Below are 14444 nucleotides of genomic sequence, written 5' to 3'. Positions count from 1 at the left end.
TGAATGTAGGGAAGAGTAAAGTGATGGTCTTTGAGAGAGGTGAAGTCAGTGAATGTATAGCGAGGTTGGATGGTGAGGAATTGGAAAATGTGAGTACGTTTAAGTATTTGGGTAGTGTGATGAGTAAGGATGGAGGTTTGGAGGGTGAAGTGCTTGAAAAGGTACAGCAGGGAAGAAAGGTTGCTGGTTCCTTGAAAGCAGTGATAAGAAACAGGGAAGTGAGCATGGAAGTAAAAAAGTTACTACATGACAGTATTGTGATACCAACTCTAACGTACGGAAGTGAAGCTTGGACGTTGTTGGAAGGACACAAGTCAAGAGTGAGAGCAGTGGAAATGAGTTATTTAAGAGGAGCTTGTGGAGTCACGTGGAGAGACAGGCTGACGAATGAGGATATAAAGGAGCGTTGTGGTGTTGATGTGGATGTGATAGGAAGCGTTGTGAGGAACACACTGAGGTGGTTTGGCCATGTGGAGAGGATGGAGGGTGAAAGACTGACGAAGAGAGTGTATGTGAGTGAGGTGGAGGGTGGAAGAGGGAGGGGGAGACCGAGGATGAGATGGAGGGATGGGGTGGAGAGGTATATGAGAGAGGGGGGTGTGAGTTGGGAGCAGGGTAGTGAAATGGCGGGGGACAGGGCGACTTGGAGGCGATTTGTTTGTGGCCACCCCAAACGGGATTGAGGCGTCTGGCAATAGATAGATAGATAGATAGATAGTAAGACATTCAGGACCGTTCTGGGAGTAACAAAGGGACCGTTCCTGAAAAGTAATAAAATTAGAGGGAAGGAAGGACTTTAGTCAAACCAGAATATGAAGGCCGGTTCACACGAGCTGAATCGCGCCCATTTTTTTTCGCCAATTTGCGGGGGAAAAATGCCGATTTTCGGCCTTTCTCCCGGAAAGGTGTTGACACGTACGGGGACTGCAGAGGCAGGAACGCGGCAACAGTGTTTACGAAGATGGACCACCGTACTCGTAGTAGGTGTGCAGCTCTTGCACTTTTCCAACTTCAAGATGAGCCCTCACGGCCGCGATTTAGCTCCTGTGAATAGGCCTTTACTGCCACTCAGCTTTCCGGGGGCTTCAGGGACCGTTTGCATAAATTTTCTTAAGCATAAATCATGTACAAGAGTCCTTTACCTTTAACTCATACTTAAATAATCATACTTTTATACTCATGCTCATATCAGATACACCCACACTGGAATGAACGCTAAAGTGAGATTAGTTGTGGTAGTAGTGTAAACAAGATGTCGTATTCGTCTTCGTTCCCACAGCTTTGCCTTGTTCGGTGCTTCCATTTAAATCGGCCCGGCATCTTTCTCCCGATTCTGGCAAAAAAAGACCGACATGTCGGTCTCTCCATACCGGCGAAAAAAGCGGCCGGAATTTCTACAGGGAAGCATATTCCGGCAAAAAAAAAAACGGCCGCGATTTTTCTTGCGTGAACCGGCCTTGATGAGCTTTTGGGTGGAGAGGGGGCTTAAGTACAGCTCTGCCACGTCTGTACCAAAACAAAACCACCCGGTATCCAACGTTTTCTATAATATTTTGAATGAGATAGCTCCGACAAAAATATACTACCGTCCTTTTGTTACGTGTAGTCTTTTTGGTTCCATTAAGGCTGTTATCGGCTATTATTGTATATAAATACAAGCTATAAACAGTCCATGGTGGGTGGTAGGTGAGTGGCCGGGACTGACCCAAACATGCGGCTCACCGGAAACGTGGCAGAGTGGTCTAAACAACGGTGTCACATGTTGTATAGAGTCGTGGTTTATAGTCTTATAAAGAAAATAAATCGTTACTATGAAGTTTTTTTTTATATTATATATGGAGTATTTCAAGCTAATATAAAGTTGTCAATATTGTAACATTCGACAGTGTAAATTTGAAGGTTTAAATGTTTGACATATGCGCTTTTCTTACCTGCCTCACCTCAGAGCATGCATTGTATTCGAGTTTGACTATAGTTAAGAATTAGCAGCAAGTTATGCACTGGCTGTATAGCACTAAGGCTGTATAGCACTAGGGCTGTATAGCACTAGGGCTGTATAGCACTAAGGCTGTATAGCACTAGGGCTGTATAGCACTAAGGCTGTATAGCACTAGGGCTGTATAGCACCAAGGCTGGTGTTATGTGTGTAAGGGTGAGGCAGTGATGGCAAGAGAGAGAGAGAGAGAGAGAGAGAGAGAGAGGGCATAATGCTAACAACATGAGAGGACAACTGCAGTAGGTGGGTTGGGCCATGCTGGGCAGCTGCTGGAAGACTAACTCAACTACTGGAATGAGATAAGGATGGCAAAGAGAGAGAGCTGCCAGATGAGAGTTTATAGCATGGAGGCAGGGAAGAACATGATTGTGTGTGTGTGTGTGTGTGTGTGTGTGTGTGTGTGTGTGTGTGTGTGTGTGTGTGTGTGATTCTGTATGTATGTATTTCACTATCTGTCTTTTTGTGTTTGTGTCTTTCTATATGTATGTGTATCACTGTATGTGTGTGTGTGTGTGTGTGTGTGTGTGTGTGTGTAGTGTACATATAGATAGTTGGATAAATGGATTAAAAGTTCAATAAAAGGCATCAATATTTATTTTCTTTACCTGACTGTCTACCTACTATCTATCCACCCAGTAGGTACCATCCACTCATCCGATGTAGTGACTGATTTACTAGATAGTTAAGTATAGATAGTTCCAAAAATAGATTAAAAGATGACGAAAAGGTATTACAGTTATTCCTCTACCTCTCTGTTTGCGTACCTGTCGATCTGTTTATTAGGTACCATCCACTCACTCGATGTAGTGACAGATTTATGAAAGATACATATACATAGTTGTTAAAATAGATTATAAGTTGATTTAAAGGCATCAGTATTTATTTTCTCTACCCTGTCTCTCAGTCTACTAGGTGTACCATCGACTCAACCGATGTAGTTATTAATTCATTACTTATTGATAGTTGCAAAAATAGATTGAAAGGTGAGTAAGAGGCATCAGTACTAATTTTCTTTATATGTCTGTCAGGCTACATGTCTACCTATCTTGAAGGTACCATCCACTCACCCGATGAAGTGATAGACTTATTAGATAGATACCTACAGATAGTTGCAAAAATATATTTAAAGTTGATTAAAAGGCATTACCACGTTGAGCACACCGCTTCCCGTTCAATCAGCGAAGTTAAGCAACGTTGGGTCTGGTTAGTACTTGGATGGGTGACCGCCTGGGAACACCAGATGCTGTTGGCATCCCTACGTCAAGTGGGGTTGGTGGAGGATTAGTGCCCCTCCCTGTAAAACAATTAACTCTAAGCCCTTGGCCACCCTGTCTGGGATACATGGCGTCTGGCAATGAATGAATGAACATTTATTTTCTCTATGTCTCTTACCATTCCATCTGTCTAGTAGGTACCATCCTCTCTTCCGATGTAGTGATCTATCTATCTATATACCTAGGCTGCATCCCCCAAGGAAAGGGAGGTAGTGATAAATTTATTAAATTGGTACATATATATAGTTGCAAAGGTAAATTAAAATTTAATTAAAAGTCGTCAGTATTTATTTTGTCTGTTGACCTACTGTCTATCTACCTAATAGGTACCGTCCACTCACTCGATGTAGTGATAGATTTATTGGATAGATACCGGTATATATAGTTGAAAAAGTAGAGTAAAAGTTGATTAAAAGGCATCAGTATTTATTTTCAATATACCTGTCTCTATACCTTGTATTTACCTATCTATTAGTTACCATCCACTCACCCAATGTAGTGACACATTTATTGCATAGATACATATAGATAGTTGCAAGAAAAGATTAAAAGTTTATCAGAAGACATTAATACTGATTTTCTCTACCTCTCTGTCAACTATCCTATCTATCTATCTACTAGGTACCATCCACTCATCCAATGTAATTTTAAATTTATTAGATAGATACACATGCCGGTAGTTAGTTGCACAAATACAGTAGATTAAATATTGATTAAAAGACATCAATATATATTTTATCTATTTGTCTGACTGCCTACCTATTTATTACGTACCATCCACTCACCCGATGTAGTGATAGATTTGTTAGATAGATACATGTAGATACATGCGATAATAGATTAAGAGTTGGTTAAAAGGCATCAATATTTATTTCCTCTACCTGTCTGTCTGCCTACCTATCTATCTATCTAGTAGGTACCATCCTCTCGCCCGATGTAGTGATAGATTTATTAGATACATAAATATAGATAGCTGCAAAAATAATTCCGGCGTTGACTAAAAGGCATCAATATTTATTTTGTCTACGTGCCTGTCTACCTATTGTATATCTACCTGGTAGGTACCATCCACTCACCCGATGAAGTAATAGATTAATTAGATAAAGAGTTTCGAAAATAGCTTAAAAGTTATTAAAAGTGATGGAACTTAAATTTTCTCTACCTGTCTGTCTACAGACCTATCTTCCTATCTAGTAGGTACCATCCACTCACCCGATGTAGTAATAGATGTAATAGATAGCAGCATATAGCTAGTGGCAAAAATAAATTAAAAGTTGATGAAAAGACATCAATATTTATCTTCTCTACCTGTCTCTATACCTTCTATCTATCTATCTGTCTGTCTATCTAGGAGGTACCATCCACTCATCCAGTGCAGTGATACATTTATTAGATTGATTGTCATAGTTAATTGCAGAAATACATAAAAAGATGATTAAAAGGCACCAGAATTTATTTTCTCTACCATCTCTTTCTGTGAGGTAGGCACCATCCATTCACCCGATGTAGTGACATTTATTAGAGATACATATAGATAATTGCAAAAATAGTTCAAAAGTTGATTAACAGGCATCAATATTTATTTTATCTACCTGCCTGTCTGCCTTTTATCTATCGGTTGTGTACGTGTCATCCACTCATCCGATGTAGTGATAGATTTATTTGATACGGTAGATACATACCGGTATAGGTAGTTGCAAAAATAGATTAAAAGCTGAGTAAAAGGCATCAATATTTATTTTCTCAACCGCGCTTTATACTTTCCTATCTGTATATCCAGTAGGTGAATCCCGGAAAGAAAGTATCAGGAAAAAAAGTAACAGTAAAAAACGTAAGGGAAAGAGCTAATCTAACCTAACCTAACCTAATCTAACCTAACCTAACCTGACCTAATCTAACCTAACCTGACCTAATCTAACCTGACCTAACCTAACCTGACCTAATCTAACCTGACCTAACCTAAGAAAAGTTGTTACTTTTTGACTGTTACTTTTTTTCCTGATTCCGATTCCCCCAGTAGGTACCATCCAGTCATCCGATGTAGTGACATTTATCAGATACGTATATATATAGTTTCAAAAACGGACTAAAAAATGACTAAAAGACATTTTTTCTCTACCTCTCTGCCTACGTACCTATCTGTCTAGTAGGTATCATCCACTCATCCGATGTGGTGATAGATTTATTAGACAGTGATGTATGCATAGTTGCAAAATTAATATTAAAGTTGAATAAACAGCATCGATAGTTATTTTCTCTACCATATCTATCTATCTAGCAGGTGCTATCCACTCATCCGATGTAGTCATTAATTTATTAGGTAGATACACATACAGTAGATAGCTGTAAAAATAGGCTAAAGGTTTATTACAAGGCAGCAGTATTTATTTTTTCTTCTTGTGTGTCCACCTACCTCTCAGTGTATCTAGTTGCTACCATCCACTCACTCGATGTAGTGACATTTAGTTGACACTCATATAGTTGCACAAATCGATAAAAGCTGATTAAAAGACACCAATATTTATTATCTCTACTCGTCTCTCTACCTACCCATCTGCCTATCTAGTAGGTACCATCCACTCACCTGATGTAGTGATAGATTTATTAGGAATATACATGTAAATTGCTGCAAAAATAGATCAAAAGTTGAATAAACGCCATCTATATTTATTTATATCTACCTGTTTGTCTATTTACCTATCTGTCTATAAAGTTGGTACCATCCACTCACCCGATGTAGTGATGAATATATTAGGCAGATAAACAAAGACAGTTGCAAAAATAGCTGAAAAGTAGATTAAAAAGCATCAGTATTTGTTATCTTCACATGTCGGTCTACCTACTTATCTCTCTTAAGTAGATACCATCCACTCACCCGATGTAGTGATAGATTTATTTGTTGGGTACGTATAGATAGAAAAATTGATTAAAAGTTTAATAAAAGGAATCAGTATTTATTTTCTCTACGTGTCTGTCTACCTACAATCAATCTACCTAGTAGGTACCATCCACTCATCCGATGTAGAGACCGATTTACTAGATAGTTACCTATAGATAGTTCCAAGAATAGATTAAAAGACGACGAAAAGGCATTACAGTTATTTCTCTACCTCTCTGTCTACGTACCTATCTATCTTTCGATTAGGTACCATCCACTCATCCGGTGCAGTGACATTTATTAGATACTGTACATAACTTTCATATACATAGTAATAAATATTTATTAAAAGTTTAAAGACATCAGTATTTATTTTCTCTTCCGTATCTATCTATCTACTAGATACCATCCATTCAACCGATGTAGTGATAAATTTATTAGATAATTACGGTATTAATAGTTGAAAAAGAGATCAAAATTTGAGTAAAAGACATCAGTATTTATTTTCTGTACCTGTCTTGTTTACCTTCCTATCTATCTACGTAATAGGTACCATCCACTCATCCGATGTAGTGACATTCATTAGACAGATACATATGTATAGGTGCAAATATAGATTATAAGTTGATTAAAAGGCATAAAAATTTATTTCCTCCTTATCTCTTTCTACGTACCTGTTTGTCTAGCTGCTACCATCCACTCACCTGATGTAGCTAGAGATAGATTTATTAGATTCATACTTACAGATAGTGGCAGAATTAGATTAAAAGGCACCGACATCAGTATTTATTTTACCTACCTGTCTGTCAGCCTACCTATCTACCTATCTTGAAGGTACCATCCACTCACCCGATGTAATGACAGATTTATTAGATAGATACACATAGCAGTAGTTAGTAGCTCAAATAGGTAAAAAGTTTATTAAAAGGCATCGATATATATTTATTTTTTCGACCTGTTTGTCTACCTACCAATCTGTCTATCAAGTACGTACCATCCTCTCACCCGATGTAGTGATGGATTTATTAAAAATATATAGCCTAGATAGTTGCAGAAATAGATTGAAAGTTGTTTAAAAGCTATTAATATTTATTATCTCTACCTGACTTCCTACTTACCTATCTGTCTATCAAATAGATACCATCCACTCACCTGATGTTGTGATAGATTTATTAAATAGATACTACAAATAGTTGCAAAAACAGATGAGATGTTGATTAAAGAGCATCAATATTTATTTCATCTAAATATCTACCTAAAAATCTGAGTATGTAAAAGGTACCATCCTTTCAGCCGATGCAGTGATTGATTTATTAGACACCTATACAGTAGATAATCCCCCCCCCAAAAAAAAATAAAACTTGATTAAAAGGCATGACTATTTATTTTCACTACCTGCCTGTCTACATATCTTTCTATCATGTAGGTACCATTCACTCACCAGATGTAGTTACATAATGATAGTTGAAAAAGTAGATTAAAAGTTGATTATAAGGCATCTATAATTATTTTATCTACCTGTTTGTCTACTTACCTGTCTGTCAATCTAGTAGGTACCATCCACTCACCCGATGTTGTGATACGGTAGATGTATCAGATAGATGCCTATATATAGTTGCAAAAAGTGATTAAAATTTGATTAAAAGGCATAAACAGTTATTATCTCTACCTGTCTGTCTGCCTACCTATCCGTCTATGAAGTAGGTACCATTCACTCACCTGATGTAGCCTGGAGATAGATTTATTGGATACATATTTATAGATAGTTGCATAAATACATTAAAAGCTAATTCACAGGCTTCAGTATTTATTTTCTCTACCCGTCTGTCTATGTACCTATCCGTCTATGAAGTAGGTACCATCCACTCACCCGATGTAATGACAGATTTACTAGATAGACACACATAGACAGTTGAAAAAAATAAATTTAAAGTTGATTAAAAGGCATCAATATTTAACTTCTGTACCTGTCTGTCTATCTCACTATCTATAGATCTTGTAGGTACCATCCACTCACCTAATATAGTGATAGATGTATTAGATAGATTCATACAGATAGCTGAAAAAATACATTGAGTTGATTAAAAGGCATAAATAATTATTTTTTGTACTCAATCTATCTAGTGGGTACCATCCACTCACCCGATGTAGTGATACTTTAATTTGATAGATACATAACCGTACAGATAGTTGCAAAAATAGATTAAAAGTTGATAAAAAGATATCAATATTTATTTTACCTACTTCTCTGACTACTGACCTGTCTATCTAATAGGTACCATCCACTCACCCGATGTGGTGATAATTTGTTAGATAGATACATATAGGCAGCCTACTTGCAAAAATAGACTGAGTTGATTAAAAGGCGTCAATTTTTATTTTCTCTACCTGTCTATATGCCTGCCTACAGTACCTTTCTATCAAGTAGGCACCATCCTTTCTCCCGATGTAGTGATAGATTTATTAGATCAATAAATATAGATAGTTGCAAAAATAATTTAAGAGTTGATTAAAATGCATCAATATTTATATTCTCTTCCTGTCTGTCTACCTGCTGTATATCTACCTAGTAGGTACCATCCACTCACCCGATGAAGTTATAGATTTATTAGATAGGTACATATAGTTGCAAATATAGATTCAAAGTTGATTAAAAGTGATGAGAATTCTACTTATCTCTTTACAGACCTATCTTTCTATCTAGTAGGTACTATCCACTCACCCGATGTAGTGGTAGAAATAATAGATATAAGCATATATTTAGTTTCAAAAATAGATTAAAAATTATTACAAGGCATCAGAATTTATTTTCAGTACCCTATCTATCAATCTAATTATCTATCTATCTATCTAGTAGGTACCATCCATTCACCCGATGTAGTGATAGATTTATTAGATAGATGCATTTAGGTAGTTGCAAAAATGGATTAAAGGTTGATTACAAAGCATCAACATCTGTGTTCCTACCTGCTTCTGTACCTTTTATCAACCTATCAAGGAGTTACCATCCACTCGCCGGGTGTAGTGATGAATTTATTAGATAGATTCATATAGTTACTTGCAAAGATAGATAAAAAAGTTGATTAAAAGGCACTAGTATTAATTTCTCTACCCGATCTATCTATCATGTAGGTACCATCCACTCACCCGATGTACAGTACTTATAGATTTATTAGATAGATACATATGGGTAGTTTCAAAAATAGATTATATAAGAGTTGATTAAAAGGCATCATTATTTATTTTCTCTACCATCAATATCTGTGAGGTAGGTACCATCCACTCACCCTATGTAGTGACATTTAGTAGACTGATGCATGTAGACAGTTCAAAATTAGATTAAAAATTGAATGAAGGGCATCAGTATTTATTTTGTTGACCTGTTTGCTTGCCTTCCTATTTATCTATCGTGTAGGTACCATCCAGTCATCAGATGTAGTGATAGATTTATTAGATACGGTTGCTACATACCGGTATATATAGTTGTAAAAATAGATTAAAAGCTGAGTAAAAGGCTTCAGTATGTATTTATCAACCTCTCTTTCTACCTTCCTATCTATCTATCCAGTAGGTACCATCCAGTCATCAGATGTAGTGATAGATTTATTAGATACGGTTGCTACATACCGGTATATATAGTTGTAAAAATAGATTAAAAGCTGAGTAAAAGGCTTCAGTATGTATTTATCAACCTCTCTTTCTACCTTCCTATCTATCTATCCAGTAGGTACCATCCAGTCATCAGATGTAGTGATAGATTTATTAGATACGGTTGCTACATACCGGTATATATAGTTGTAAAAATAGATTAAAAGCTGAGTAAAAGGCTTCAGTATGTATTTATCAACCTCTCTTTCTACCTTCCTATCTATCTATCCAGTAGGTACCATCCAGTCATCAGATGTAGTGATAGATTTATTAGATACGGTTGCTACATACCGAGTTGTAAAAATAGATTAAAGGCGGAGTAAAAGGCATCAAAATTTATTTCTCAACCTCTCTTTCTACCTTCCTATCTGTCTAGTAGGTTCCATCCACTCACCCAATGAAGTCATAAATTTATATTGTAGTTATGTACAGATAGTTGTAGAAATATTCTAAAAGTTTATTAAAAGGCATCAGTATTTATTTTATTTTCTTCTCTGTCCACCTACTTATGTGTGTATCTAGTTGATAACCATCCACTCACCCGATATAATGACACATTTATGTGATGGATGCATATAGATAGTTGCAAAAATAGATAAAAGTTGGTTAAAAGGCATCAGTATTTATTTTCTCCTATCTATCTACCTATATGTCTATCTAGTAGGTACCATCCACTCACCCGATACAGTGATAGATTTATTAGGTAGATACATACTGTATATAATTGCAAAACTAGATGAAGAGTTGGTTAAAAAGAATCTATATTTATTTTATCTACCTGTCTGTCTGCTTACCTATCGGTCTATCAGTAGGTACCATCCACTCATCCGAGGTGGTGATAGATTTGTTAGATATATACATATTGATTGCAGCAAAAATAGATTAAAAGTGGAATAAAAGCCATCTATATTTATCTACCTGTTTGTCCACTTACCTATCTGTCTATCAAGTAGATACCATCCACTCACCCGATATAGTGATAAATATACTAAGTAGATAAACAAAGACAGTTGCAAAAATAGACGAGAAGTTGATTACAAGGCATCAGTATTTATGACCTTCACATGTCTGTCTACTTACCTATCTCTCTTAAGTAGATACCATCCACTCACCCAGTGTAATGATATATATATTAGATAGGTACAGTCAGGGAAAGTTCCGCATTACCCACTGTTCGCCGAACAGTGTTCGGAGCATTGGTGGTCGACGAATAGTCACGAAGCAGCAGCCACACCCCTCATGTCTGGTGATTGTGAGTGGCAGGGAGGCTGGCCGGGGGTGGCAGGGTTTCGACAGGTGCTCACGTCACAGTATCAGTAGCCAATGATAATGCGTCCGACGTATTCTCATAATGCAAAAGCGGTGTGTTGCTTGTATGGTATTTCACTGTTGTGTGTCTGTACACATCACTGCATATATAATACATGTTTACTGTCAAAGGTATGCTTCTTTGCCTTCGTTTTGTAATGTTCGATGGGAATGATAGTTACAGACTCATCTTATAATTAGGACTTCCTATGTCATTCTGTCTTAAGGAAAACGAAAAACCTGTTAATCGCTCATATAGATTATATTAAAATAATAATAATAATAATAATAATAATAATAATTATTATTATTATTATTATTATTGCATTACTCTAGACTCTAAGTTCGAGATGAATAATTATCACAGTAACACTGGAAATATTTACAGGCGGATGTTTACAGTGGGTTGACAGGATAAATAAGTATATAAACAAATTTACAAGACATTACATAAAGATAGATAGATAAATAGATAGAAAGATAGATAGATGGATGGATGGGTATATAGATAATATAGTAGTTTTGTTTTCGAGTCAAAACATAATGTAAATATATGTTATATCCTTACGAATGTCTCCTGGGGGAACGTCTCATGTTGATATTGAGAGGGAATGAAAGCATTCCAACCTCTGTCCGAACCCAACAAACTTCCCTAACTTTACACACAACACTAACTATCCAGACATCTACATAATGTTTTTCATAAAATGCCAGCATGATATTGTCATCTGTCCTTACTAAGGTAACTCCAACACATCGTCCAAGTCATACATTGCTGACCTAAACGTGATTCCCAATTTATCGCTGACCCTTTCCTTGCCCCCAACCCCCGCCTCCCCCTCCTTCACCCTCACAGTTACCAGACACAGGAGGTCTGGCTGCCGCTTCACATTCACCCGTCTCACACCAGTGTTTCGAGAGGTGGGTAAGGCGGAACGTTCCCTGACTGTACCTATCTATCTTTCGATTAGGTACCATCCACTCATCCGATGTAGTGACAGATTTATTAGATACATACATATACATAGTTATAAATTTTTATTAAAAGTTGATTAAAAGACATCAATATTTATTTTCTCTACCTGTTTTTGTACCTTCCTATCTATCTATGTAGTAGGTACCATCCACTCATCGGATGTCGGGACAGATTTATTAGATACATACATATGTGTGGTTGCAAAAATAGATTAAAAGTTGACTAAAAGGCATCAGTATTTATTTCCTCCTTATCTCTTCTTACGTACCAATCTATCTAGTAGATACCATCCACTCACCTGATGTAGCTAGATATAGATTTAATAGATACATACATATAGATAGTGGCAGAAATAGAGTAAATGTTGATTAAAAGGCACCGGCATCGTTATTTATTTTCTCTGCCTGTCTGTCCACCTGCCTGTCTACCGATCTTGAAGGTACCATCCACTCACCCGATGTAATGACAGATTTATTAGACAGATGGACATACCAGTAGTTAGTTGCGAAAATGGTTAAAAAGTTTACTAAAAGGCATCGATATATATGTTCTCGACCTGTCTGTCTACCTACGCATCTGACTATCAGGTACGTACCATTCACTCACCCGATGTAGTGACGTATTTATTAAGTACATATAGATAGAAGCAGAAATAGATTGCAAGTTGTTTAAGAGCTATTAATATTTATTTTCTCTACCTGGCTTCCTCCCTGTCTGTTTGTCTATCAAATAGGTACTATCCACTCACCTGATGTAGTGACAGATTTATTAAGTGGATAGCTATAAATATTTGCAAAAATAGATGAAAACTTGATTAAAAGGCATCAGCATTTATTTTACCTAAATGTCTACTTAATAATTTGTCTATCCAATAGGGGGAGGCGCTGGCTTAATCGGTAGAGAGGCGGCCTGCAGTCCTAATGGATCCAGATTCGATTCCTGGCTGGGGCAGGGAATAGTTTAAGAATTTGAATTTCATAAAACCAGACTTTACTGATCTACCAGAAGACCCGCCGACATGTCGTAAAAATATCCCTGCTAATACTGAAATTATTAATATGAACGTGGAGAACCAAATCGATTGTGTAATTGGGAATAATGTGGTGAAGAATGTAGAAAACTTTAAATATCTGGGAACGATTGTATCATCTAATGGATCATTAAACAATGAAATTGAGGAGAGGATTAGACAGGCTTGGCGAGCTGTTGGAATGTTGAAATCTGTTTGGAATAATAATATGCTTTCGGTACATACTAAAGTGAAAATTTACAAGTCCATGGTTAGACCAATTTTAATTTACGGACGAGTCATGGTACAGTACAATTGCAACAGATCAGAAAGTATTAGGATTTGAGAATAAAATACTGAGAAGGATTCTTGGGGTAAAGTGGCAAGACAGAGTTACAAATGCAAGAGTAAGGGATATTACGAGAGTGGAACCAGTTAATGAATATGTGAGACTGTCTCGCTGGAAGTGGCTGGGGCATATATACAGAAAAGAAGGTAGTTTAATACAGGGATGTGCCAGAGTGGACTGCTAGAGGAAGAAGAGGTAGAGGTAGGCCGAGGGAAACCTGGTTGAGGACAATGAAAAAAGAAGCAGGAGAGGAGTGTTGGTGGGACCTGAAGGAGATGGCAAGAGACAAATATTGGTGGAGAGAGTTCATTGAGGCCCTATGCATCCCGTGGGGTGCCACAGGAAATGATTGATTGATTGACTGAATATCAATACACCAGTCCTGTATGAGACAGCCCTAGCATGTATTCAGTATGGACGGTGGGTGTTAGTGCTATAAAAATACCCCCGCTAATACCACTACACCAGTCCTGTATGAGACAGCCCTAGCATGTATTCAGTATGGACGGTGGGTGTTAGTGCCATAAAAATACCCCCCGCTAATACCACTACACCAGTCCTGTATGAGACAGCCCTAGCATGTATTCAGTATGGACGGTGGGTGTTAGTGCCGAAGTGGTAACATGTAGAGGTGTGTGGTATGTAGGAGGACTACTGGGCCTTGGCAGCAGGATGTGTAGCCTATGCCATGAGTCGGAAACATAAAAAAAAAAAAAGATAGGAGGCGAGGGAACTGATGGCATGACAAGGACATTTTAAAGATAGATTGATAGATTGATTGATTGATAGGTAGATAAGTAGATAGATAGATAGATATAGGAAGATATACAGAAACTAGATAGATAAAGAGATAGATAGACGGACAGATAGATAGACAGTCAACATTTATAATCGAAGGGAAGAAAAAAATTGGAACGGAAATTTTATAAGAAGGTAGGACTTAAATCCATAGATAGATAAATAGCTGCAAATAGATAGATGAAAGGTTGTAGATGGATAGATAAAT

At 37.1% G+C, this 14444-nt stretch overlaps 1 pseudogene; it reads left to right on the top strand.

Annotated features, from left to right (window-relative positions):
* The first annotated feature begins 3129 nt into the window (after window positions 1-3129).
* Window positions 3130-3248, top strand: LOC145392015 (5S ribosomal RNA; annotated as a pseudogene).
* The last annotated feature ends 11196 nt before the right edge of the window (window positions 3249-14444 follow it).

This window comes from Coenobita brevimanus, chromosome 20, assembly GCF_032717465.1.
Source record: "Coenobita brevimanus isolate Jiangsu-jjx chromosome 20, ASM3271746v2, whole genome shotgun sequence".
Classification (NCBI taxonomy): Eukaryota; Metazoa; Arthropoda; class Malacostraca; order Decapoda; family Coenobitidae; genus Coenobita; species Coenobita brevimanus.
The sequence above is the reverse complement of the archived record's forward strand: the minus strand, read 5'-3'. Positions and strand labels throughout refer to the sequence as shown.